At 43.3% G+C, this 26,894-nt stretch overlaps 1 long non-coding RNA gene across 10 annotated transcripts in view; it reads left to right on the top strand.

Annotated features, from left to right (window-relative positions):
- The window catches only part of LOC142749986 (uncharacterized), a 239,287-nt gene that overhangs the window by 88,128 nt on the left and 124,265 nt on the right, over positions 1–26,894 (top strand). For all 10 annotated transcript variants that reach the window (XR_012882539.1, XR_012882543.1, XR_012882544.1 and 7 more), the window contains one exon: positions 26,330–26,403. This is a non-coding gene — a long non-coding RNA (uncharacterized LOC142749986). The remainder of the gene's footprint in view (positions 1–26,329; positions 26,404–26,894) is intronic.

The raw sequence follows: 26,894 nt of genomic DNA, 5'->3' as shown, positions 1-26,894 counted from the left end.
TATCACTTTGTGTCTTAACCTGGCGCATGTGAGGTTTTTGTTGAATGTGTGATATTCTTCATGATGACTGATAATAGCTATATTGTGTCCTCTCTAGGTCACATTTAGGCCCATGTCATATATGAGTTGTAAATGGTCCACTGAATAGATTGTAGAATGGTTTTCTGTTTTATACAGATGTGGAGGAGAGTGCTATTTCTTCTAGACATCTGATCTTTGATGTGATTGGTGACTAATTTTGGGATTGTGATCAGAGTTGATTATATCCTACTTATAGCTTCTAGTCAAGATGGGGTGGTTTGTGCATACTCTTGGATAGGAAGACTTGAGGTTGGATCTCTAATTTGGCTCCTCAGAATGTATCACAGAAAGGGTTTAATTGGCCCTTAAAATATTTGGGGGTTTCATTAGAAACTAGGCACACTAAAATCTCTTTACTGTTTCCAATACATCTATAGCATATACCAGGAATGTATTATCACACCTCTTTCTTGATTTTTTTTTTCTAGGTGTCTATTTGAAAGTGAAGAGAAGCAAGATATGGAATCCTCCAGACAGCGGCAATAGGGGAATCAAATGACTGGTAATTAATATTATTATTAATTACTGATAATTATCAGGCTAGTTTCTAGCTCTGGACTTTCAGAGGTGTGGTAATACCTTCCCGGTATATAAGGATATATGTCTAGTAGTACATATATTGGCTATAGATATTTAAGGGCATTGTAAATGCCTTTGTGTTCTACACATGGGTGCACTGCATTTACATTCCAACATACACATTCATCACCATCTCCACTTCCCCAATGGGAAATTTTTGGCTGGTATGGAGGGTATTGTGGCTGGCATAGGGAGAATTGAGGGCATAGGGTCTGTCCTCGCGGAATTGTAATTAGCATTGAAGACATTGTTGCTGTAATACGATGCATTCCGTGATTGTTGTTGTCAGAGGACATTGTGGCTTTTATGGTAACATCGTGACTGGGAATTAGGGATAGTGTGGCTGTCATGAGGACATTGTGACTTTTTTGGAGGCATTGTGATATTTGTGTTGGGATTGTGACTGGTAAAGTGAACAATGAGGGCATTGTGACTTAGTTGGAGATGTGGTATTAAAATGGGCATTGTGTTTGGGAATGTGGTAGTTGTCATGAGAGCATTTTGTTTGTCTTGGGGCATTATTAAGAGGCAATAAATGAATTGTGGTTGCCATGGTTGTATTCCGAATGGCTAAGAGGGCATGGAGAGTAATGTGGCTGTCATTGAGGGACTTGTGGCTGTAATAGAGATATTGTGGCTGGGATAAGGGACATTGTGGATGTCATGTGGCATAGTGGCTCTCATGAGTGCATTGTTACATGAATGCGAGCCATTTTGGCTGGTATTTGGCTATTTGGATAAGACATATAGCCGGTGTTATGTGGACATTGTAACTGTCCTCGCAGAATTGTAATTAGCATTGAAGGCATTGTTGCTGTCATTAGATGGCATTGTGACTTAGTTGGAGATGTGGTATTAAAATGGGCATTCTGTTTGGGAAAGTGGTAGTTGTCATGAAATAATTTTGTTTGTCTTGGGGCATTATGGTTCTCTTAAGAGGCAATAAGTGAATTGTGGTTGTCATGGTTGTATTCCGAATGGCTAAGGGGGCATTAAGGATAATGTGGCTGGCATTGTGGGACGGCTAAGGGGGCATTAAGGATAATGTGGCTGGCATTGTGGGACTTGTGGCTGTAATAGAGCTATTGTAGCTGGGATAAGGGACATTGTGGATGTCATGGGGGCATAGTGGCTCTTATGAGTGCATTGTTGCTTGAATGGGAGCCATTGTGGCTGGTATTTGGCTATTTGGATAAGATATATAGTGGGTGTTCTGTGGGCATTGCTTCTTGCATTAGGGGCATTGTGCGTAGAATGGGGGCAATCTAGTTGGAATAGGGCTATTAATGGCATTGTGAAAGGCATGGAGGGCATTGTGCCATTTCTTCATTTTCGTTGGCAAAAGGGGAATTGAGAACATTGTGGCTGTAATGGAGATATTGTGCCTGGGCTCAGGGACAGTGTGGCAGACATGTGGGCATAATGGCTCCAGAGGACTACTGTGGCTGGCACGTGGGCATTGCTGCCATAGGAGGAATTGTGGTTGACATAGGGACTTTGTAGTTGTCATGGGAGCATTGAGGTATGCAAAAAAGGCATTCAGGCCATTGTGGCTGATATGGAGTGCAATGTGGCGTTTGTGGTGGCATTGATGCTGACATAGATAGAATTGAGGGATTTCTGGTTGTTCGATAAATTTGTAATTGGCACTTAGGGCATTGTGGCTCGCATATGAGTAATTTGGGGATAGTGGCTGTCATGGGGGGGCATTGTGGATTTTAGGTAAGCATTGTGTCTGGTAAAGTAGACAATGAGGACATAGTGGTTGTCATGGGGCATTTTAGTTGTCCTGGTTCTATTGATGTTGGCTTAGGGAGCATTGAGGACAATATGGCTGGCATTGAGAGCATTAGATTATCATTGAGCATAGTTGCTGGGATAAGGGATATTGTGGACCTTGCAGATGTCATGGCTGCATTTTGACTGGGAAATGGGACATTGTTGATTTCATGGGGGCAATTTAGCTGGCATTTAGAGCACAGTGGCTGGCATGGAGGACAATTTACGATCGTGGGGGCATTGGGGCTGGCATAAGAGGCATTGGCAGCACTGTGTCTGCGCTAAAGTACATTGTGGCTCGCATAGTGGCATTGTGGCTCCTGGCATAATGACTGTCATGGGGCATTGTAGTTGTCATAGAGCTATTGAAGCCATTGTGGCTGTCATGGTTGTATTGCAGTTAACTTAGGCGGCATTGAGAGCAATGTGGTTTGGATAAGGGGCATTGTGAAAGGAATAAGGGACACTGGACTTTGTATCTGTCATGGGGACATTTTAGCTGCCATATGGGATATTGGTTAGAAGCATTATGGCTGTCACGTGGTATTGGATGTAATGGGGGCTTTGTGGTTGGCTGGCAGGGAGGAAGTTGTGGCTAACATTGAGGATATTATGACTGGGATATGGGACATAGCGAGTGTCATGAGGATATTGTGGCTTGCAGGTGTCATTATGGCTGGCACGGGGACTTGTGTCTGTCATGTCTTGGTTAGCAAAGGGGAAAGTGAGTTTATTGTGGCTTTAATAAAGGCATAGTGGCTTGCAAAGGAGCATTGACATTTGGTGGTTTCCATTTTGGCCTTCGGGCTGGCATAAGGGGCATTGACTGCATTGTTGCATGGATAAAGTACATTGTGGTCGCATGATTGTTGATTTTCTGTTGGCTTTGTGGCTGTCATGGAGGGCATTTGACTGTCATAGTGGCATTGTGTCCCTTATAAATGACATTGTGGGTTTCATGAGGGCATAGTCAGTCTTATAGGAGCATTATTGCCAGCATTGGGCATTGTAAATGCCTTGGTGTCATTGGCGCATTGTGCCTTACATGGGAGCTTTTTGGCTGTCATGTGGTTAATTGTAGTTTGCATATAGATACTGAGGCCATTGTGTGTTGAATAAAGGACATTTGGGTGGTCATTGTAGCTTGGATAAGGGGTATCACCGGCATTGCTGCTGGGATAAAGTACACTGTAGCTGGCATGGGGACTTTGTGGCTGGCATAGTGGCCACTGCCAGCGTGGTTTCTGCCATTAAGGCATTTTTGTGGAGATAACGTAGATTGCGTGTGTCATGGGATCAATGGGGGTGTCATGGGGTTTTAGTGACTTAGGAAACCATGTAAATGACATGGGGCATAATGTGGCTATTATAAGAACCTTGTGGCTGGCATGGCGCATTGTAGCTGGAATAAGGTACATTGTGGGTGTTGTGAGTGCATTGTGGCTAACCTGAAAAGCATTGTGGCTTTTTTTAAGGTCTTGTAGCTGGCACGGCAGGCACTACGGTTGTCATGTGGGAATTTTGGTTGGCTTAGCAGGTATTGAAGGCATGGTGATTTGCATATGGGGCATTGATGACTTTGTGGTTGTCATGTGCGGGAAATGTGGCTGGCACTGAGGAATTTGTGGCTGTCATTGGAGCCATTTAGATGTGGTGGGACAATGTAGCTGTCATAGGTGCATTTTGTCTGTCATTGGAAAATTGTGACTGTCGTGGCTTTTTGATTTAGGGTTTGCGTGGACGATGTTTCTTTTTTTACTATGAGTGGCACAGTATAGTTGATGTGTCTAATTTTCTTTGCCTCTCTAGTGATTTGGCCACAAGTTGCAAGTCAGCATCTAGCTATTTTCGCTACTGGTGATATCACTTTGTGTCTTAACCTGGCGCATGTGAGGTTTTTGTTGAATGTGTGATATTCTTCATGATGACTGATAATAGCTATATTGTGTCCTCTCTAGGTCACATTTAGGCCCATGTCATATATGAGTTGTAAATGGTCCACTGAATAGATTGTAGAATGGTTTTCTGTTTTATACAGATGTGGAGGAGAGTGCTATTTCTTCTAGACATCTGATCTTTGATGTGATTGGTGACTAATTTTGGGATTGTGATCAGAGTTGATTATATCCTACTTATAGCTTCTAGTCAAGATGGGGTGGTTTGTGCATACTCTTGGATAGGAAGACTTGAGGTTGGATCTCTAATTTGGCTCCTCAGAATGTATCACAGAAAGGGTTTAATTGGCCCTTAAAATATTTGGGGGTTTCATTAGAAACTAGGCACACTAAAATCTCTTTACTGTTTCCAATACATCTATAGCATATACCAGGAATGTATTATCACACCTCTTTCTTGATTTTTTTTTTCTAGGTGTCTATTTGAAAGTGAAGAGAAGCAAGATATGGAATCCTCCAGACAGCGGCAATAGGGGAATCAAATGACTGGTAATTAATATTATTATTAATTACTGATAATTATCAGGCTAGTTTCTAGCTCTGGACTTTCAGAGGTGTGGTAATACCTTCCCGGTATATAAGGATATATGTCTAGTAGTACATATATTGGCTATAGATATTTAAGGGCATTGTAAATGCCTTTGTGTTCTACACATGGGTGCACTGCATTTACATTCCAACATACACATTCATCACCATCTCCACTTCCCCAATGGGAAATTTTTGGCTGGTATGGAGGGTATTGTGGCTGGCATAGGGAGAATTGAGGGCATAGGGTCTGTCCTCGCGGAATTGTAATTAGCATTGAAGACATTGTTGCTGTAATACGATGCATTCCGTGATTGTTGTTGTCAGAGGACATTGTGGCTTTTATGGTAACATCGTGACTGGGAATTAGGGATAGTGTGGCTGTCATGAGGACATTGTGACTTTTTTGGAGGCATTGTGATATTTGTGTTGGGATTGTGACTGGTAAAGTGAACAATGAGGGCATTGTGACTTAGTTGGAGATGTGGTATTAAAATGGGCATTGTGTTTGGGAATGTGGTAGTTGTCATGAGAGCATTTTGTTTGTCTTGGGGCATTATTAAGAGGCAATAAATGAATTGTGGTTGCCATGGTTGTATTCCGAATGGCTAAGAGGGCATGGAGAGTAATGTGGCTGTCATTGAGGGACTTGTGGCTGTAATAGAGATATTGTGGCTGGGATAAGGGACATTGTGGATGTCATGTGGCATAGTGGCTCTCATGAGTGCATTGTTGCATGAATGGGAGCCATTGTGGCTGGTATTTGGCTATTTGGAAAAGACATATAGCCGGTGTCATGTGGACATTGTAACTGTCCTCACGGAATTGTAATTAGCATTGAAGGTATTGTTGCTGTCATTAGATGGCATTGTGACTTAGTTGGAGATGTGGTATTAAAATGGGCATTATGTTTGGGAAAGTGGTAGTTGTCATGAAATCATTTTGTTTGTCTTGGGGCATTATGGTTCTCTTAAGAGGCAATAAGTGAATTGTGGTTGTCATGGTTGTATTCCGAATGGCTAAGGGGGCATTAAGGATAATGTGGCTGGCATTGTGGGACGGCTAAGGGGCATTAAGGATAATGTGGCTGGCATTGTGGGACTTGTGGCTGTAATAGAGCTATTGTAGCTGGGATAAGGGACATTGTGGATGTCATGGGGGCATAGTGGCTCTTATGAGTGCATTGTTGCTTGAATGGGAGCCATTGTGGCTGGTATTTGGCTATTTGGATAAGATATATAGTGGGTGTTCTGTGGGCATTGCTTCTTGCATTAGGGGCATTGTGCGTAGAATGGGGGCAATCTAGTTGGAATAGGGCTATTAATTTCATTGTGAAAGGCATGGAGGGCATTGTGCCATTTCTTCATTTTCGTTGGCAAAAGGGGAATTGAGAACATTGTGGCTGTAATGGAGATATTGTGGCTGGGCTCAGGGACAGTGTGGCAGACATGTGGGCATAATGGCTCCAGAGGAACACTGTGGCTGGCACTTGGGCATTGCTGCCATAGGAGGAATTGTGGTTGACATAGGGACTTTGTAGTTGTCATGGGAACATTGAGGTATGCAAAAAAGGCATGCAGGCCATTGTGGCTGATATGGAGTGCAATGTGGCGTTTGTGGTGGCATTGATGCTGGCATAGATAGAATTGAGGGCTTTCTGGTTGTTCGATAAATTTGTAATTGGCACTTAGGGCATTGTGGCTCGCATATGAGTAATTTGGGGATAGTGGCTGTCATGGGGGGGCATTGTGGATTTTAGGTAAGCATTGTGTCTGGTAAAGTGGACAATGAGGACATAGTGGTTGTCATGGGGCATTTTAGTTGTCCTGGTTCTATTGATGTTGGCTTAGGGAGCATTGAGGACAATATGGCTGGCATTGAGAGCATTAGATTATCATGGAGCATAGTGGCTGGGATAAGAGACATTGTGGACCTTGCAGATGTCATGGCTGCATTTTGACTGGGAAATGGGACATTGTTGATTTCATGGGGGCAATTTAGCTGGCATTTAGAGCACAGTGGCTGGCATGGAGGACAATTTACGATCATGGGGCATTGGGGCTGGCATAAGAGGCATTGGCAGCACTGTGTCTGCGCTAAAGTACATTGTGGCTCGCATAGTGGCATTGTGGCTCCTGGCATAATGACTGCCATGGGGCATTGTAGTTGTCATAGGGCTGGCTATTGAAGCCATTGTGGCTGTCATGGTTGTATTGCAGTTAACTTAGGCGGCATTGAGAGCAATGTGGTTTGGATAAGGGGCATTGTGAAAGGAATAAGGGACACTGGACTTTGTATCTGTCATGGGGACATTTTAGCTGCCATATGGGATATTGGTTAGAAGCATTATGGCTGTCACCTGGTATTGGATGTAATGGGGGCTTTGTGGTTGGCTGGCAGGGAGGAAGTTGTGGCTAACATTGAGGATATTATGACTGGGATATGGGACATAGCGAGTGTCATGAGGATATTGTGGCTTGCAGGTGTCATTATGGCTGGCACGGGGACTTGTGTCTGTCATGTCTTGGTTAGCAAAGGGGAAAGTGAGTTCATTGTGGCTTTAATAAAGGCATAGTGGCTTGCAAAGGAGCATTGACATTTGGTGGTTTCCATTTTGGCCTTCGGGCTGGCATAAGGGGCATTGACAGCATTGTTGCATGGATAAAGTACATTGTGGTCGCATGATTGTTGATTTTCTGGTGGCTTTGTGGCTGTCATGGAGGGCATTTGACTGTCATAGTGGCATTGTGTCCCTTATAAATGACATTGTGGGTTTCATGAGGGCATAGTCACTCTTATAGGAGCATTATTGCCAGCATTGGGCATTGTAAATACCTTGGTGTCATTGAGCGCAATGTCATTGTCATTGGCGCATTGTGCCTTACATGGGAGCTTTGTGGCTGTCATGTGGTTAATTGTAGTTTGCATATAGATACTGAGGCCATTGTGTGTTGAATAAAGGACATTTGGGTGGTCATTGTAGCTTGGATAAGGGGTATCACCGGCATTGCTGCTGGGATAAAGTACACTGTAGCTGGCATGGGGACTTTGTGGCTGGCATAGTGGCCACTGCCAGCGTGGTTTCTGCCATTAAGGCATTTTTGTGGAGACAACGTAGATTGCGTGTGTCATGGGATCAATGGGGGTGTCATGGGGTTTTAGTGACTTAGGAAACCATGTAAATGACATGGGGCATAATGTGGCTATTATAAGAACCTTGTGGCTGGCATGGCGCATTGTAGCTGGAATAAGGTACATTGTGGGTGTTGTGAGTGCATTGTGGCTAACCTGAAAAGCATTGTGGCTTTTTTTAAGGTCTTGTAGCTGGCACGGCAGGCACTACGGTTGTCATGTGGGAATTTTGGTTGGCTTAGCAGGTATTGAAGGCATGGTGATTTGCATAGGGGGCATTGATGACTTTGTGGTTGTCATGTGCGGGAAATGTGGCTGGCACTGAGGAATTTGTGGCTGTCATTGGAGCCATTTAGATGTGGTGGGACAATGTAGCTGTCGTAGGTGCATTTTGTCTGTCATTGGAAAATTGTGACTGTCGTGGCTTTTTGATTTAGGGTTTGCGTGGACGATGTTTCTTTTTTTACTATGAGTGGCACAGTATAGTTGATGTGTCTAATTTTCTTTGCCTCTCTAGTGATTTGGCCACAAGTTGCAAGTCAGCATCTAGCTATTTTCGCTACTGGTGATATCACTTTGTGTCTTAACCTGGCGCATGTGAGGTTTTTGTTGAATGTGTGATATTCTTCATGATGACTGATAATAGCTATATTGTGTCCTCTCTAGGTCACAATTAGGCCCATGTCATATATGAGTTGTAAATGGTCCACTGAATAGATTGTAGAATGGTTTTCTGTTTTATACAGATGTGGAGGAGAGTGCTATTTCTTCTAGACATCTGATCTTTGATGTGATTGGTGACTAATTTTGGGGTTGTGATCAGAGTTGATTATATCCTACTTATAGCTTCTAGTCAAGATGGGGTGGTTTGTGCATACTCTTGGATAGGAAGACTTGAGGTTGGATCTCTAATTTGGCTCCTCAGAATGTATCACAGAAAGGGTTTAATTGGCCCTTAAAATATTTGGGGGTTTCATTAGAAACTAGGCACACTAAAATCTCTTTACTGTTTCCAATACATCTATAGCATATACCAGGAATGTATTATCACACCTCTTTCTTGATTTTTTTTTTCTAGGTGTCTATTTGAAAGTGAAGAGAAGCAAGATATGGAATCCTCCAGACAGCGGCAATAGGGGAATCAAATGACTGGTAATTAATATTATTATTAATTACTGATAATTATCAGGCTAGTTTCTAGCTCTGGACTTTCAGAGGTGTGGTAATACCTTCCCGGTATATAAGGATATATGTCTAGTAGTACATATATTGGCTATAGATATTTAAGGGCATTGTAAATGCCTTTGTTTTCTACACATGGGTGCACTGCATTTACATTCCAACATACACATTCATCACCATCTCCACTTCCCCAATGGGAAATTTTTGGCTGGTATGGAGGGTATTGTGGCTGGCATAGGGAGAATTGAGGGCATAGGGTCTGTCCTCGCGGAATTGTAATTAGCATTTAAGACATTGTTGCTGTAATACAATGCATTCCGTGATTGTTGTTGTCAGAGGACATTGTGGCTTTTATGGTAACATCGTGACTGGGAATTAGGGATAGTGTGGCTGTCATGAGGACATTGTGACTTTTTTGGAGGCATTGTGATATTTGTGTTGGGATTGTGACTGGTAAAGTGAACAATGAGGGCATTGTGACTTAGTTGGAGATGTGGTATTAAAATGGGCATTGTGTTTGGGAATGTGGTAGTTGTCATGAGAGCATTTTGTTTGTCTTGGGGCATTATTAAGAGGCAATAAATGAATTGTGGTTGCCATGGTTGTATTCCGAATGGCTAAGAGGGCATGGAGAGTAATGTGGCTGTCATTGAGGGACTTGTGGCTGTAATAGAGATATTGTGGCTGGGATAAGGGACATTGTGGATGTCATGTGGCATAGTGGCTCTCATGAGTGCATTGTTGCATGAATGGGAGCCATTGTGGCTGGTATTTGGCTATTTGGAAAAGACATATAGCCGGTGTCATGTGGACATTGTAACTGTCCTCGCAGAATTGCAATTAGCATTGAAGGCATTGTTGCTGTCATTAGATGGCATTGTGACTTAGTTGGAGATGTGGTATTAAAATGGGCATTATGTTTGGGAAAGTGGTAGTTGTCATGAAATCATTTTGTTTGTCTTGGGGCATTATGGTTCTCTTAAGAGGCAATAAGTGAATTGTGGTTGTCATGGTTGTATTCCGAATGGCTAAGGGGGCATTAAGGATAATGTGGCTGGCATTGTGGGACGGCTAAGGGGGCATTAAGGATAATGTGGCTGGCATTGTGGGACTTGTGGCTGTAATAGAGCTATTGTAGCTGGGATAAGGGACATTGTGGATGTCATGGGGGCATAGTGGCTCTTATGAGTGCATTGTTGCTTGAATGGGAGCCATTGTGGCTGGTATTTGGCTATTTGGATAAGATATATAGTGGGTGTTCTGTGGGCATTGCTTCTTGCATTAGGGGCATTGTGCGTAGAATGGGGGCAATCTAGTTGGAATAGGGCTATTAATGGCATTGTGAAAGGCATGGAGGGCATTGTGCCATTTCTTCATTTTCGTTGGCAAAAGGGAAATTGAGAACATTGTAGCTGTAATTGAGATATTGTGGCTGGGCTCAGGGACAGTGTGGCAGACATGTGGGCATAATGGCTCCAGAGGAACACTGTGGCTGGCACTTGGGCATTGCTGCCATAGGAGGAATTGTGGTTGACATAGGGACTTTGTAGTTGTCATGGGAACATTGAGGTATGCAAAAAAGGCATGCAGGCCATTGTGGCTGATATGGAGTGCAATGTGGCGTTTGTGGTGGCATTGATGCTGGCATAGATAGAATTGAGGGCTTTCTGGTTGTTCGATAAATTTGTAATTGCCACTTAGGGCATTGTGGCTCGCATATGAGTAATTTGGGGATAGTGGCTGTCATGGGGGGGCATTGTGGATTTTAGGTAAGCATTGTGTCTGGTAAAGTGGACAATGAGGACATAGTGGTTGTCATGGGGCATTTTAGTTGTCCTGGTTCTATTGATGTTGGCTTAGGGAGCATTGAGGACAATATGGCTTGCATTGAGAGCATTAGATTATCATGGAGCATAGTGGCTGGGATAAGAGACATTGTGGACCTTGCAGATGTCATGGCTGCATTTTGACTGGGAAATGGGACATTGTTGATTTCATGGGGGCAATTTAGCTGGCATTTAGAGCACAGTGGCTGGCATGGAGGACAATTTACGATCATGGGGGCATTGGGGCTGGCATAAGAGGCATTGGCAGCACTGTGTCTGCGCTAAAGTACATTGTGGCTCGCATAGTGGCATTGTGGCTCCTGGCATAATGACTGTCATGGGGCATTGTAGTTGTCATAGGGCTATTGAAGCCATTGTGGCTGTCATGGTTGTATTGCAGTTAACTTAGGCGGCATTGAGAGCAATGTGGTTTGGATAAGGGGCATTGTGAAAGGAATAAGGGACACTGGACTTTGTATCTGTCATGGGGACATTTTAGCTGCCATATGGGATATTGGTTAGAAGCATTATGGCTGTCACGTGGTATTGGATGTAATGGGGGCTTTGTGGTTGGCTGGCAGGGAGGAAGTTGTGGCTAACATTGAGGATATTATGACTGGGATATGGGACATAGCGAGTGTCATGAGGATATTGTGGCTTGCAGGTGTCATTATGGCTGGCACGGGGACTTGTGTCTGTCATGTCTTGGTTAGCAAAGGGGAAAGTGAGTTCATTGTGGCTTTAATAAAGGCATAGTGGCTTGCAAAGGAGCATTGACATTTGGTGGTTTCCATTTTGGCCTTCGGGCTGGCATAAGGGGCATTGACAGCATTGTTGCATGGATAAAGTACATTGTGGTCGCATGATTGTTGATTTTCTGGTGGCTTTGTGGCTGTCATGGAGGGCATTTGACTGTCATAGTGGCATTGTGTCCCTTATAAATGACATTGTGGGTTTCATGAGGGCATAGTCACTCTTATAGGAGCATTATTGCCAGCATTGGGCATTGTAAATACCTTGGTGTCATTGAGCGCAATGTCATTGTCATTGGCGCATTGTGCCTTACATGGGAGCTTTGTGGCTGTCATGTGGTTAATTGTAGTTTGCATATAGATACTGAGGCCATTGTGTGTTGAATAAAGGACATTTGGGTGGTCATTGTAGCTTGGATAAGGGGTATCACCGGCATTGCTGCTGGGATAAAGTACACTGTAGCTGGCATGGGGACTTTGTGGCTGGCATAGTGGCCACTGCCAGCGTGGTTTCTGCCATTAAGGCATTTTTGTGGAGATAACGTAGATTGCGTGTGTCATGGGATCAATGGGGGTGTCATGGGGTTTTAGTGACTTAGGAAACCATGTAAATGACATGGGGCATAATGTGGCTATTATAAGAACCTTGTGGCTGGCATGGCGCATTGTAGCTGGAATAAGGTACATTGTGGGTGTTGTGAGTGCATTGTGGCTAACCTGAAAAGCATTGTGGCTTTTTTTAAGGTCTTGTAGCTGGCACGGCAGGCACTACGGTTGTCATGTGGGAATTTTGGTTGGCTTAGCAGGTATTGAAGGCATGGTGATTTGCATAGGGGGCATTGATGACTTTGTGGTTGTCATGTGCGGGAAATGTGGCTGGCACTGAGGAATTTGTGGCTGTCATTGGAGCCATTTAGATGTGGTGGGACAATGTAGCTGTCGTAGGTGCATTTTGTCTGTCATTGGAAAATTGTGACTGTCGTGGCTTTTTGATTTAGGGTTTGCGTGGACGATGTTTCTTTTTTTACTATGAGTGGCACAGTATAGTTGATGTGTCTAATTTTCTTTGCCTCTCTAGTGATTTGGCCACAAGTTGCAAGTCAGCATCTAGCTATTTTCGCTACTGGTGATATCACTTTGTGTCTTAACCTGGCGCATGTGAGGTTTTTGTTGAATGTGTGATATTCTTCATGATGACTGATAATAGCTATATTGTGTCCTCTCTAGGTCACATTTAGGCCCATGTCATATATGAGTTGTAAATGGTCCACTGAATAGATTGTAGAATGGTTTTCTGTTTTATACAGATGTGGAGGAGAGTGCTATTTCTTCTAGACATCTGATCTTTGATGTGATTGGTGACTAATTTTGGGGTTGTGATCAGAGTTGATTATATCCTACTTATAGCTTCTAGTCAAGATGGGGTGGTTTGTGCATACTCTTGGATAGGAAGACTTGAGGTTGGATCTCTAATTTGGCTCCTCAGAATGTATCACAGAAAGGGTTTAATTGGCCCTTAAAATATTTGGAGGTTTCATTAGAAACTAGGCACACTAAAATCTCTTTACTGTTTCCAATACATCTATAGCATATACCAGGAATGTATTATCACACCTCTTTCTTGATTTTTTTTTTCTAGGTGTCTATTTGAAAGTGAAGAGAAGCAAGATATGGAATCCTCCAGACAGCGGCAATAGGGGAATCAAATGACTGGTAATTAATATTATTATTAATTACTGATAATTATCAGGCTAGTTTCTAGCTCTGGACTTTCAGAGGTGTGGTAATACCTTCCCGGTATATAAGGATATATGTCTAGTAGTACATATATTGGCTATAGATATTTAAGGGCATTGTAAATGCCTTTGTGTTCTACACATGGGTGCACTGCATTTACATTCCAACATACACATTCATCACCATCTCCACTTCCACAATGGGAAATTTTTGGCTGGTATGGAGGGTATTGTGGCTGGCATAGGGAGAATTGAGGGCATAGGGTCTGTCCTCGCGGAATTGTAATTAGCATTGAAGACATTGTTGCTGTAATACGATGCATTCCGTGATTGTTGTTGTCAGAGGACATTGTGGCTTTTATGGTAACATCGTGACTGGGAATTAGGGATAGTGTGGCTGTCATGAGGACATTGTGACTTTTTTGGAGGCATTGTGATATTTGTGTTGGGATTGTGACTGGTAAAGTGAACAATGAGGGCATTGTGACTTAGTTGGAGATGTGGTATTAAAATGGGCATTGTGTTTGGGAATGTGGTAGTTGTCATGAGAGCATTTTGTTTGTCTTGGGGCATTATTAAGAGGCAATAAATGAATTGTGGTTGCCATGGTTGTATTCCGAATGGCTAAGAGGGCATGGAGAGTAATGTGGCTGTCATTGAGGGACTTGTGGCTGTAATAGAGATATTGTGGCTGGGATAAGGGACATTGTGGATGTCATGTGGCATAGTGGCTCTCATGAGTGCATTGTTGCATGAATGGGAGCCATTGTGGCTGGTATTTGGCTATTTGGAAAAGACATATAGCCGGTGTCATGTGGACATTGTAACTGTCCTCACGGAATTGTAATTAGCATTGAAGGTATTGTTGCTGTCATTAGATGGCATTGTGACTTAGTTGGAGATGTGGTATTAAAATGGGCATTATGTTTGGGAAAGTGGTAGTTGTCATGAAATCATTTTGTTTGTCTTGGGGCATTATGGTTCTCTTAAGAGGCAATAAGTGAATTGTGGTTGTCATGGTTGTATTCCGAATGGCTAAGGGGGCATTAAGGATAATGTGGCTGGCATTGTGGGACGGCTAAGGGGGCATTAAGGATAATGTGGCTGGCATTGTGGGACTTGTGGCTGTAATAGAGCTATTGTAGCTGGGATAAGGGACATTGTGGATGTCATGGGGGCATAGTGGCTCTTATGAGTGCATTGTTGCTTGAATGGGAGCCATTGTGGCTGGTATTTGGCTATTTGGATAAGATATATAGTGGGTGTTCTGTGGGCATTGCTTCTTGCATTAGGGGCATTGTGCGTAGAATGGGGGCAATCTAGTTGGAATAGGGCTATTAATTTCATTGTGAAAGGCATGGAGGGCATTGTGCCATTTCTTCATTTTTGTTGGCAAAAGGGGAATTGAGAACATTGTGGCTGTAATGGAGATATTGTGGCTGGGCTCAGGGACAGTGTGGCAGACATGTGGGCATAATGGCTCCAGAGGAACACTGTGGCTGGCACTTGGGCATTGCTGCCATAGGAGGAATTGTGGTTGACATAGGGACTTTGAAGTTGTCATGGGAACATTGAGGTATGCAAAAAAGGCATTCAGGCCATTGTGGCTGATATGGAGTGCAATGTGGCGTTTGTGGTGGCATTGATGCTGGCATAGATAGAATTGAGGACTTTCTGGTTGTTCGATAAATTTGTAATTGGCACTTAGGGCATTGTGGCTCGCATATGAGTAATTTGGGGATAGTGGCTGTCATGGGGGGGCATTGTGGATTTTAGGTAAGCATTGTGTCTGGTAAAGTGGACAATGAGGACATAGTGGTTGTCATGGGGCATTTTAGTTGTCCTGGTTCTATTGATGTTGGCTTAGGGAGCATTGAGGACAATATGGCTGGCATTGAGAGCATTAGATTATCATGGAGCATAGTGGCTGGGATAAGGGACATTGTGGACCTTGCAGATGTCATGGCTGCATTTTGACTGGGAAATGGGACATTGTTGATTTCATGGGGGCAATTTAGCTGGCATTTAGAGCACAGTGGTTGGCATGGAGGACAATTTACGATCATGGGGGCATTGGGGCTGGCATAAGAGGCATTGGCAGCACTGTATCTGCGCTAAAGTACATTGTGGCTCGCATAGTGGCATTGTGGCTCCTGGCATAATGACTGTCATGGGGCATTGTAGTTGTCATAGGGCTATTGAAGCCATTGTGGCTGTCATGGTTGTATTGCAGTTAACTTAGGCGGCATTGAGAGCAATGTGGTTTGGATAAGGGGCATTGTGAAAGGAATAAGGGACACTGGACTTTGTATCTGTCATGGGGACATTTTAGCTGCCATATGGGATATTGGTTAGAAGCATTATGGCTGTCACCTGGTATTGGATGTAATGGGGGCTTTGTGGTTGGCTGGCAGGGAGGAAGTTGTGGCTAACATTGAGGATATTATGACTGGGATATGGGACATAGCGAGTGTCATGAGGATATTGTGGCTTTCAGGTGTCATTATGGCTGGCACGGGGACTTGTGTCTGTCATGTCTTGGTTAGCAAAGGGGAAAGTGAGTTCATTGTGGCTTTAATAAAGGCATAGTGGCTTGCAAAGGAGCATTGACATTTGGTGCTTTCCATTTTGGCCTTCAGGCTGGCATAAGGGGCATTGACAGCATTGTTGCATGGATAAAGTACATTGTGGTCGCATGATTGTTGATTTTCTGGTGGCTTTGTGGCTGTCATGGAGGGCATTTGACTGTCATAGTGGCATTGTGTCCCTTATAAATGACATTGTGGGTTTCATGAGGGCATAGTCACTCTTATAGGAGCATTATTGCCAGCATTGGGCATTGTAAATACCTTGGTGTCATTGAGCGCAATGTCATTGTCATTGGCGCATTGTGCCTTACATGGGAGCTTTGTGGCTGTCATGTGGTTAATTGTAGTTTGCATATAGATACTGAGGCCATTGTGTGTTGAATAAAGGACATTTGGGTGGTCATTGTAGCTTGGATAAGGGGTATCACCGGAATTGCTGCTGGGATAAAGTACACTGTAGCTGGCATGGGGACTTTGTGGCTGGCATAGTGGCCACTGCCAGCGTGGTTTCTGCCATTAAGGCATTTTTGTGGAGATAACGTAGATTGCGTGTGTCATGGGATCAATGGGGGTGTCATGGGGTTTTAGTGACTTAGGAGACCATGTAAACGACATGGGGCATAATGTGGCTATTATAAGAACCTTGTGGCTGGCATGGCGCATTGTAGCTGGAATAAGGTACATTGTGGGTGTTATGAGTGCATTGTGGCTAACCTGAAAAGCATTGTGGCTTTTTTTAAGGTCTTGTAGCTGGCACGGCAGGCACTACGGTTGTCATGTGGGAATTTTGGTTGGCTTAGCAGGTATTGAAGGCATGGTGATTTTCATAGGGGGCATTGATGACTTTGTGGTTGTCATGTGCGGGAAATGTGGCTGGCACTGAGGAATTTGCGGCTGTCATTGGAGCCATTTAGATGTGGTGGGACAATGTAGCTGTCGTAGGTGCATTTTGTCTGTCATTGGAAAATTGTGACTGTCGTGGCTTTTTGATTTAGGGTTTGCGTGGACGATGTTTCTTTTTTTACTATGAGTGGCACAGTATAGTTGATGTGTCTAATTTTCTTTGCCTCTCTAGTGATTTGGCCACAAGTTGCAAGTCAGCATCTAGCTATTTTCGCTACTGGTGATATCACTTTGTGTCTTAACCTGGCGCATGTGAGGTTTTTGTTGAATGTGTGATATTCTTCATGATGACTGATAATAGCTATATTGTGTCCTCTCTAGGTCACATTTAGGCCCATGTCATATATGAGTTGTAAATGGTCCACTGAATAGATTGTAGAATGGTTTTCTGTTTTATACAGATGTGGAGGAGAGTGCTATTTCTTCTAGACATCTGATCTTTGATGTGATTGGTGACTAATTTTGGGATTGTGATCAGAGTTGATTATATCCTACTTATAGCTTCTAGTCAAGATGGGGTGGTTTGTGCATACTCTTGGATAGGAAGACTTGAGGTTGGATCTCTAATTTGGCTCCTCAGAATGTATCACAGAAAGGGTTTAATTGGCCCTTAAAATATTTGGGGGTTTCATTAGAAACTAGGCACACTAAAATCTCTTTACTGTTTCCAATACATCTATAGCATATACCAGGAATGTATTATCACACCTCTTTCTTGATTTTTTTTTTCTAGGTGTCTATTTGAAAGTGAAGAGAAGCAAGATATGGAATCCTCCAGACAGCGGCAATAGGGGAATCAAATGACTGGTAATTAATATTATTATTAATTACTGATAATTATCAGGCTAGTTTCTAGCTCTGGACTTTCAGAGGTGTGGTAATACCTTCCCGGTATATAAGGATATATGTCTAGTAGTACATATATTGGCTATAGATATTTAAGGGCATTGTAAATGCCTTTGTGTTCTACACATGGGTGCACTGCATTTACATTCCAACATACACATTCATCACCATCTCCACTTCCCCAATGGGAAATTTTTGGCTGGTATGGAGGGTATTGTGGCTGGCATAGGGAGAATTGAGGGCATAGGGTCTGTCCTCGCGGAATTGTAATTAGCATTGAAGACATTGTTGCTGTAATACGATGCATTCCGTGATTGTTGTTGTCAGAGGACATTGTGGCTTTTATGGTAACATCGTGACTGGGAATTAGGGATAGTGTGGCTGTCATGAGGACATTGTGACTTTTTTGGAGGCATTGTGATATTTGTGTTGGGATTGTGACTGGTAAAGTGAACAATGAGGGCATTGTGACTTAGTTGGAGATGTGGTATTAAAATGGGCATTGTGTTTGGGAATGTGGTAGTTGTCATGAGAGCATTTTGTTTGTCTTGGGGCATTATTAAGAGGCAATAAATGAATTGTGGTTGCCATGGTTGTATTCCGAATGGCTAAGAGGGCATGGAGAGTAATGTGGCTGTCATTGAGGGACTTGTGGCTGTAATAGAGATATTGTGGCTGGGATAAGGGACATTGTGGATGTCATGTGGCATAGTGGCTCTCATGAGTGCATTGTTGCATGAATGGGAGCCATTGTGGCTGGTATTTGGCTATTTGGAAAAGACATATAGCCGGTGTCATGTGGACATTGTAACTGTCCTCACGGAATTGTAATTAGCATTGAAGGTATTGTTGCTGTCATTAGATGGCATTGTGACTTAGTTGGAGATGTGGTATTAAAATGGGCATTATGTTTGGGAAAGTGGTAGTTGTCATGAAATCATTTTGTTTGTCTTGGGGCATTATGGTTCTCTTAAGAGGCAATAAGTGAATTGTGGTTGTCATGGTTGTATTCCGAATGGCTAAGGGGGCATTAAGGATAATGTGGCTGGCATTGTGGGACGGCTAAGGGGCATTAAGGATAATGTGGCTGGCATTGTGGGACTTGTGGCTGTAATAGAGCTATTGTAGCTGGGATAAGGGACATTGTGGATGTCATGGGGGCATAGTGGCTCTTATGAGTGCATTGTTGCTTGAATGGGAGCCATTGTGGCTGGTATTTGGCTATTTGGATAAGATATATAGTGGGTGTTCTGTGGGCATTGCTTCTTGCATTAGGGGCATTGTGCGTAGAATGGGGGCAATCTAGTTGGAATAGGGCTATTAATTTCATTGTGAAAGGCATGGAGGGCATTGTGCCATTTCTTCATTTTCGTTGGCAAAAGGGGAATTGAGAACATTGTGGCTGTAATGGAGATATTGTGGCTGGGCTCAGGGACAGTGTGGCAGACATGTGGGCATAATGGCTCCAGAGGAACACTGTGGCTGGCACTTGGGCATTGCTGCCATAGGAGGAATTGTGGTTGACATAGGGACTTTGTAGTTGTCATGGGAACATTGAGGTATGCAAAAAAGGCATTCAGGCCATTGTGGCTGATATGGAGTGCAATGTGGCGTTTGTGGTGGCATTGATGCTGGCATAGATAGAATTGAGGACTTTCTGGTTGTTCGATAAATTTGTAATTGGCACTTAGGGCATTGTGGCTCGCATATGAGTAATTTGGGGATAGTGGCTGTCATGGGGGGGCATTGTGGATTTTAGGTAAGCATTGTGTCTGGTAAAGTGGACAATGAGGACATAGTGGTTGTCATGGGGCATTTTAGTTGTCCTGGTTCTATTAATGTTGGCTTAGGGAGCATTGAGGACAATATGGCTGGCATTGAGAGCATTAGATTATCATGGAGCATAGTGGCTGGGATAAGAGACATTGTGGACCTTGCAGATGTCATGGCTGCATTTTGACTGGGAAATGGGACATTGTTGATTTCATGGGGGCAATTTAGCTGGCATTTAGAGCACAGTGGCTGGCATGGAGGACAATTTACGATCATGGGGGCATTGGGGCTGGCATAAGAGGCATTGGCAGCACTGTGTCTGCGCTAAAGTACATTGTGGCTCGCATAGTGGCATTGTGGCTCCTGGCATAATGACTGTCATGGGGCATTGTAGTTGTCATAGGGCTATTGAAGCCATTGTGGCTGTCATGGTTGTATTGCAGTTAACTTAGGCGGCATTGAGAGCAATGTGGTTTGGATAAGGGGCATTGTGAAAGGAATAAGGGACACTGGACTTTGTATCTGTCATGGGGACATTTTAGCTGCCATATGGGATATTGGTTAGAAGCATTATGGCTGTCACGTGGTATTGGATGTAATGGGGGCTTTGTGGTTGGCTGGCAGGGAGGAAGTTGTGGCTAACATTGAGGATATTATGACTGGGATATGGGACATAGCGAGTGTCATGAGGATATTGTGGCTTGCAGGTGTCATTATGGCTGGCACGGGGACTTGTGTCTGTCATGTCTTGGTTAGCAAAGGGGAAAGTGAGTTCATTGTGGCTTTAATAAAGGCATAGTGGCTTGCAAAGGAGCATTGACATTTGGTGGTTTCCATTTTGGCCTTCGGGCTGGCATAAGGGGCATTGACAGCATTGTTGCATGGATAAAGTACATTGTGGTCGCATGATTGTTGATTTTCTGGTGGCTTTGTGGCTGTCATGGAGGGCATTTGACTGTCATAGTGGCATTGTGTCCCTTATAAATGACATTGTGGGTTTCATGAGGGCATAGTCACTCTTATAGGAGCATTATTGCCAGCATTGGGCATTGTAAATACCTTGGTGTCATTGAGCGCAATGTCATTGTCATTGGCGCATTGTGCCTTACATGGGGGCTTTGTGGCTGTCATGTGGTTAATTGTAGTTTGCATATAGATACTGAGGCCATTGTGTGTTGAATAAAGGACATTTGGGTGGTCATTGTAGCTTGGATAAGGGGTATCACCGGCATTGCTGCTGGGATAAAGTACACTGTAGCTGGCATGGGGACTTTGTGGCTGGCATAGTGGCCACTGCCAGCGTGGTTTCTGCCATTAAGGCATTTTTGTGGAGATAACGTAGATTGCGTGTGTCATGGGATCAATGGGGGTGTCATGGGTTTTTAGTGACTTAGGAAACCATGTAAATGACATGGGGCATAATGTGGCTATTATAAGAACCTTGTGGCTGGCATGGCGCATTGTAGCTGGAATAAGGTACATTGTGGGTGTTGTGAGTGCATTGTGGCTAACCTGAAAAGCATTGTGGCTTTTTTTAAGGTCTTGTAGCTGGCACGGCAGGCACTACGGTTGTCATGTGGGAATTTTGGTTGGCTTAGCAGGTATTGAAGGCATGGTGATTTGCATAGGGGGCATTGATGACTTTGTGGTTGTCATGTGCGGGAAATGTGGCTGGCACTGAGGAATTTGTGGCTGTCATTGGAGCCATTTAGATGTGGTGGGACAATGTAGCTGTCGTAGGTGCATTTTGTCTGTCATTGGAAAATTGTGACTGTCGTGGCTTTTTGATTTAGGGTTTGCGTGGACGATGTTTCTTTTTTTACTATGAGTGGCACAGTATAGTTGATGTGTCTAATTTTCTTTGCCTCTCTAGTGATTTGGCCACAAGTTGCAAGTCAGCATCTAGCTATTTTCGCTACTGGTGATATCACTTTGTGTCTTAACCTGGCGCATGTGAGGTTTTTGTTGAATGTGTGATATTCTTCATGATGACTGATAATAGCTATATTGTGTCCTCTCTAGGTCACATTTAGGCCCATGTCATATATGAGTTGTAAATGGTCCACTGAATAGATTGTAGAATGGTTTTCTGTTTTATACAGATGTGGAGGAGAGTGCTATTTCTTCTAGACATCTGATCTTTGATGTGATTGGTGACTAATTTTGGGGTTGTGATCAGAGTTGATTATATCCTACTTATAGCTTCTAGTCAAGATGGGGTGGTTTGTGCATACTCTTGGATAGGAAGACTTGAGGTTGGATCTCTAATTTGGCTCCTCAGAATGTATCACAGAAAGGGTTTAATTGGCCCTTAAAATATTTGGGGGTTTCATTAGAAACTAGGCACACTAAAATCTCTTTACTGCTTCCAATACATCTATAGCATATACCAGGAATGTATTATCACACCTCTTTCTTGATTTTTTTTTTCTAGGTGTCTATTTGAAAGTAAAGAGAAGCAAGATATGGAATCCTCCAGACAGCGGCAATAGGGGAATCAAATGACTGGTAATTAATATTATTATTAATTACTGATAATTATCAGGCTAGTTTCTAGCTCTGGACTTTCAGAGGTGTGGTAATACCTTCCCGGTATATAAGGATATATGTCTAGTAGTACATATATTGGCTATAGATATTTAAGGGCATTGTAAATGCCTTTGTGTTCTACACATGGGTGCACTGCATTTACATTACAACATACACATTCATCACCATCTCCACTTCCCCAATGGGAAATTTTTGGCTGGTATGGAGGGTATTGTGGCTGGCATAGGGAGAATTGAGGGCATAGCGTCTGTCCTCGCGGAATTGTAATTAGCATTGAAGACATTGTTGCTGTAATACGATGCATTCCGTGATTGTTGTTGTCAGAGGACATTGTGGCTTTTATGGTAACATCGTGACTGGGAATTAGGGATAGTGTGGCTGTCATGAGGACATTGTGACTTTTTTGGAGGCATTGTGATATTTGTGTTGGGATTGTGACTGGTAAAGTGAACAATGAGGGCATTGTGACTTAGTTGGAGATGTGGTATTAAAATGGGCATTGTGTTTGGGAATGTGGTAGTTGTCATGAGAGCATTTTGTTTGTCTTGGGGCATTATTAAGAGGCAATAAGTGAATTGTGGTTGCCATGGTTGTATTCCGAATGGCTAAGAGGGCATGGAGAGTAATGTGGCTGGGATAAGGGACATTGTGGATGTCATGTGGCATAGTGGCTCTCATGAGTGCATTGTTACACGAATGCGAGCCATTTTGGCTGGTATATGGCTATTTGGATAAGACATATAGCCGCTGTTATGTGGACATTGTAACTGTCCTCGCGGAATTGTAATTAGCATTGAAGGCATTGTTGCTGTCATTAGATGGCATTGTGACTTAGTTGGAGATGTGGTATTAAAATGGGCATTGTGTTTGGGAAAGTGGTAGTTGTCATAAAATCATTTTGTTTGTCTTGGGGCATTATGGTTCTCTTAAGAGGCAGTAAGTGAATTGTGGTTGTCATGGTTGTATTCCGAATGGCTAAGGGGGCATTAAGGATAATGTGGCTGGCATTGTGGGACACCTAAGGGGACATTAAGGATAATGTGGCTGGCATTGTGGGACTTGTGGCTGTAATAGAGCTATTGTAGCTGGGATAAGGGACATTGTGGATGTCATGGGGGCATAGTGGCTCTTATGAGTGCATTGTTGCTTGAATGGGAGCCATTGTGGCTGGTATTTGGCTATTTGGATAAGATATATAGTGGGTGTTCTGTGGGCATTGCTTCTTGCATTAGGGGCATTGTGCGTAGAATGGGGGCAATCTAGTTGGAATAGGGCTATTAATGGCATTGTGAAAGGCATGGAGGGCATTGTGCCATTTCTTCATTTTCGTTGGCAAAAGGGAAATTGAGAACATTGTAGCTGTAATTGAGATATTGTGGCTGGGCTCAGGGACAGTGTGGCAGACATGTGGGCATAATGGCTCCAGAGGAACACTGTGGCTGGCACTTGGGCATTGCTGCCATAGGAGGAATTGTGGTTGACATAGGGACTTTGTAGTTATCATGGGAACATTGAGGTATGCAAAAAAGGCATGCATGCCATTGTGGCTGATATGGAGTGCAATGTGGCGTTTGTGGTGGCATTGATGCTGGCATAGATAGAATTGAGGGCTTTCTGGTTGTTCGATAAATTTGTAATTGGCACTTAGGGCATTGTGGCTCGCATATGAGTAATTTGGGGATAGTGGCTGTCATGGGGGGCATTGTGGATTTTAGGTAAGCATTATGTCTGGTAAAGTGGACAATGAGGACATAGTGGTTGTCATGGGGCATTTTAGTTGTCCTAGTTCTATTGATGTTGGCTTAGGGAGCATTGAGGACAATATGGCTGGCATTGAGAGCATTAGATTATCATGGAGCATAGTGGCTGGGATAAGGGACATTGTGGACCTTGCAGATGTCATGGCTGCATTTTGACTGGGAAATGGGACATTGTTGATTTCATGGGGGCAATTTAGCTGGCATTTAGAGCACAGTGGCTGGCATGGAGGACAATTTACGATCATGGGGGCATTGGGGCTGGCATAAGAGGCATTGGCAGCACTGTGTCTGCGCTAAAGTACATTGTGGCTCGCATAGTGGCATTGTGGCTCCTGGCATAATGACTGTCATGGGGCATTGTAGTTGTCATAGGGCTATTGAAGCCATTGTGGCTGTCATGGTTGTATTGCAGTTAACTTAGGCGGCATTGAGAGCAATGTGGTTTGGATAAGGGGCATTGTGAAAGGAATAAGGGACACTGGACTTTGTATCTGTCATGGGGACATTTTAGCTGCCATATGGGATATTGGTTAGAAGCATTATGGCTGTCACGTGGTATTGGATGTAATGGGGGCTTTGTGGTTGGCTTGCAGGGAGGAAGTTGTGGCTAACATTGAGGATATTATGACTGGGATATGGGACATAGCGAGTGTCATGAGGATATTGTGGCTTGCAGGTGTAATTATGGCTGGCACGGGGACTTGTGTCTGTCATGTCTTGGTTAGCAAAGGGGAAAGTGAGTTCATTGTGGCTTTAATAAAGGCATAGTGGCTTGCAAAGGAGCATTGACATTTGGTGCTTTCCATTTTGGCCTTCAGGCTGGCATAAGGGGCATTGACAGCATTGTTGCATGGATAAAGTACATTGTGGTCGCATGATTGTTGATTTTCTGGTGGCTTTGTGGCTGTCATGGAAGGCATTTGACTGTCATAGTGGCATTGTGTCCCTTATAAATGACATTGTGGGTTTCTTGAGGGCATAGTCACTCTTATAGGAGCATTATTGCCAGCATTGGGCATTGTAAATACCTTGGTGTCATTGAGCGCAATGTCATTGTCATTGGCGCATTGTGCCTTACATGGGAGCTTTGTGGCTGTCATGTGGTTAATTGTAGTTTGCATATAGATACTGAGGCCATTGTGTGTTGAATAAAGGACATTTGGGTGGTCATTGTAGCTTGGATAAGGGGTATCACCGGCATTGCTGCTGGGATAAAGTACACTGTAGCTGGCATGGGGACTTTGTGGCTGGCATAGTGGCCACTGCCAGCGTGGTTTCTGCCATTAAGGCATTTTTGTGGAGATAACGTAGATTGCGTGTGTCATGGGATCAATGGGGGTGTCATGGGGTTTTAGTGACTTAGGAGACCATGTAAATGACATGGGGCATAATGTGGCTATTATAAGAACCTTATGGCTGGCATGGCGCATTGTAGCTGGAATAAGGTACATTGTGGGTGTTGTGAGTGCATTGTGGCTAACCTGAAAAGCATTGTGGCTTTTTTTAAGGTCTTGTAGCTGGCACGGCAGGCACTACGGTTGTCATGTGGGAATTTTGGTTGGCTTAGCAGGTATTGAAGGCATGGTGATTTGCATAGGGGGCATTGATGACTTTGTGGCTGTCATTGGTGCCATTTAGATGTGGTGGGACAATGTAGCTGTCATAGGTGCATTTTGGCTGTCATTGGAAAATTGTGACTGTCGTGGCTTTTTGATTTAGGGTTTGCGTGGACGATGTTTCTTTTTTTACTATGAGTGGCACAGTATAGTTGATGTGTCTAATTTTCTTTGCCTCTCTAGTGATTTGGCCACAAGTTGCAAGTCAGCATCTAGCTATTTTCGCTACTAGTGATATCACTTTGTGTCTTAACCTGGCGCATGTGAGGTCTTTGTTGAATGTGTGATATTCTTCATGATGACTGATAATAGCTATATTGTGTCCTCTCTAGGTCACATTTAGGCCCATGTCATATATGAGTTGTAAATGGTCCACTGAATAGATTGTAGAATGGTTTTCTGTTTTATACAGATGTGGAGGAGAGTGCTATTTCTTCTAGACATCTGATCTTTGATGTGATTGGTGACTAATTTTGGGGTTGTGATCAGAGTTGATTATATCCTACTTATAGCTTCTAGTCAAGATGGGGTGGTTTGTGCATACTCTTGGATAGGAAGACTTGAGGTTGGATCTCTAATTTGGATCCTCAGAATGTATCACAGAAAGGGTTTAATTGGCCCTTAAAATATTTGGGGGTTTCATTAGAAACTAGGCACACTAAAATCTCTTTACTGTTTCCAATACATCTATAGCATATACCAGGAATGTATTATCACACCTCTTTCTTGATTTTTTTTTCTAGGTTTCTATTTGAAAGTGAAGAGAAGCAAGATATGGAATCCTCCAGGCAGCGGCAATAGAGGAATCAAATGACTGGTAATTAATATTATTATTAATTACTGATAATTATCAGGCTAGTTTCTAGCTCTGGACTTTCAGAAGTGTGGTAATACCTTCCCGGTATATAAGGATATATGTCTAGTAGTACATATATTGGCTATAGATATTTAAGGGCATTGTAAATGCCTTTGTGTTCTACACATGGGTGCACTGCATTTACATTCCAACATACACATTCATCACCATCTCCACTTCCCCAATGGGAAATTTTTGGCTGGTATGGAGGGTATTGTGGCTGGCATAGGGAGAATTGAGGGCATAGGGTCTGTCATCGCGGAATTGTAATTAGCATTGAAGACATTGTTGCTGTAATACGATGCATTCCGTGATTGTTGTTGTCAGAGGACATTGTGGCTTTTATGGTAACATTGTGACTAGGAATTAGGGATAGTGTGGCTGTCATGAGGACATTGTGACTTTTTTGGAGGCATTGTGATATTTGTGTTGGGATTGTGACTGGTAAAGTA

The sequence above is a fragment of the Rhinoderma darwinii genome, chromosome 3, assembly GCF_050947455.1.
Source record: "Rhinoderma darwinii isolate aRhiDar2 chromosome 3, aRhiDar2.hap1, whole genome shotgun sequence".
Lineage (NCBI taxonomy): Eukaryota > Metazoa > Chordata > Amphibia > Anura > Rhinodermatidae > Rhinoderma > Rhinoderma darwinii.
The sequence above is the reverse complement of the archived record's forward strand: the minus strand, read 5'-3'. Positions and strand labels throughout refer to the sequence as shown.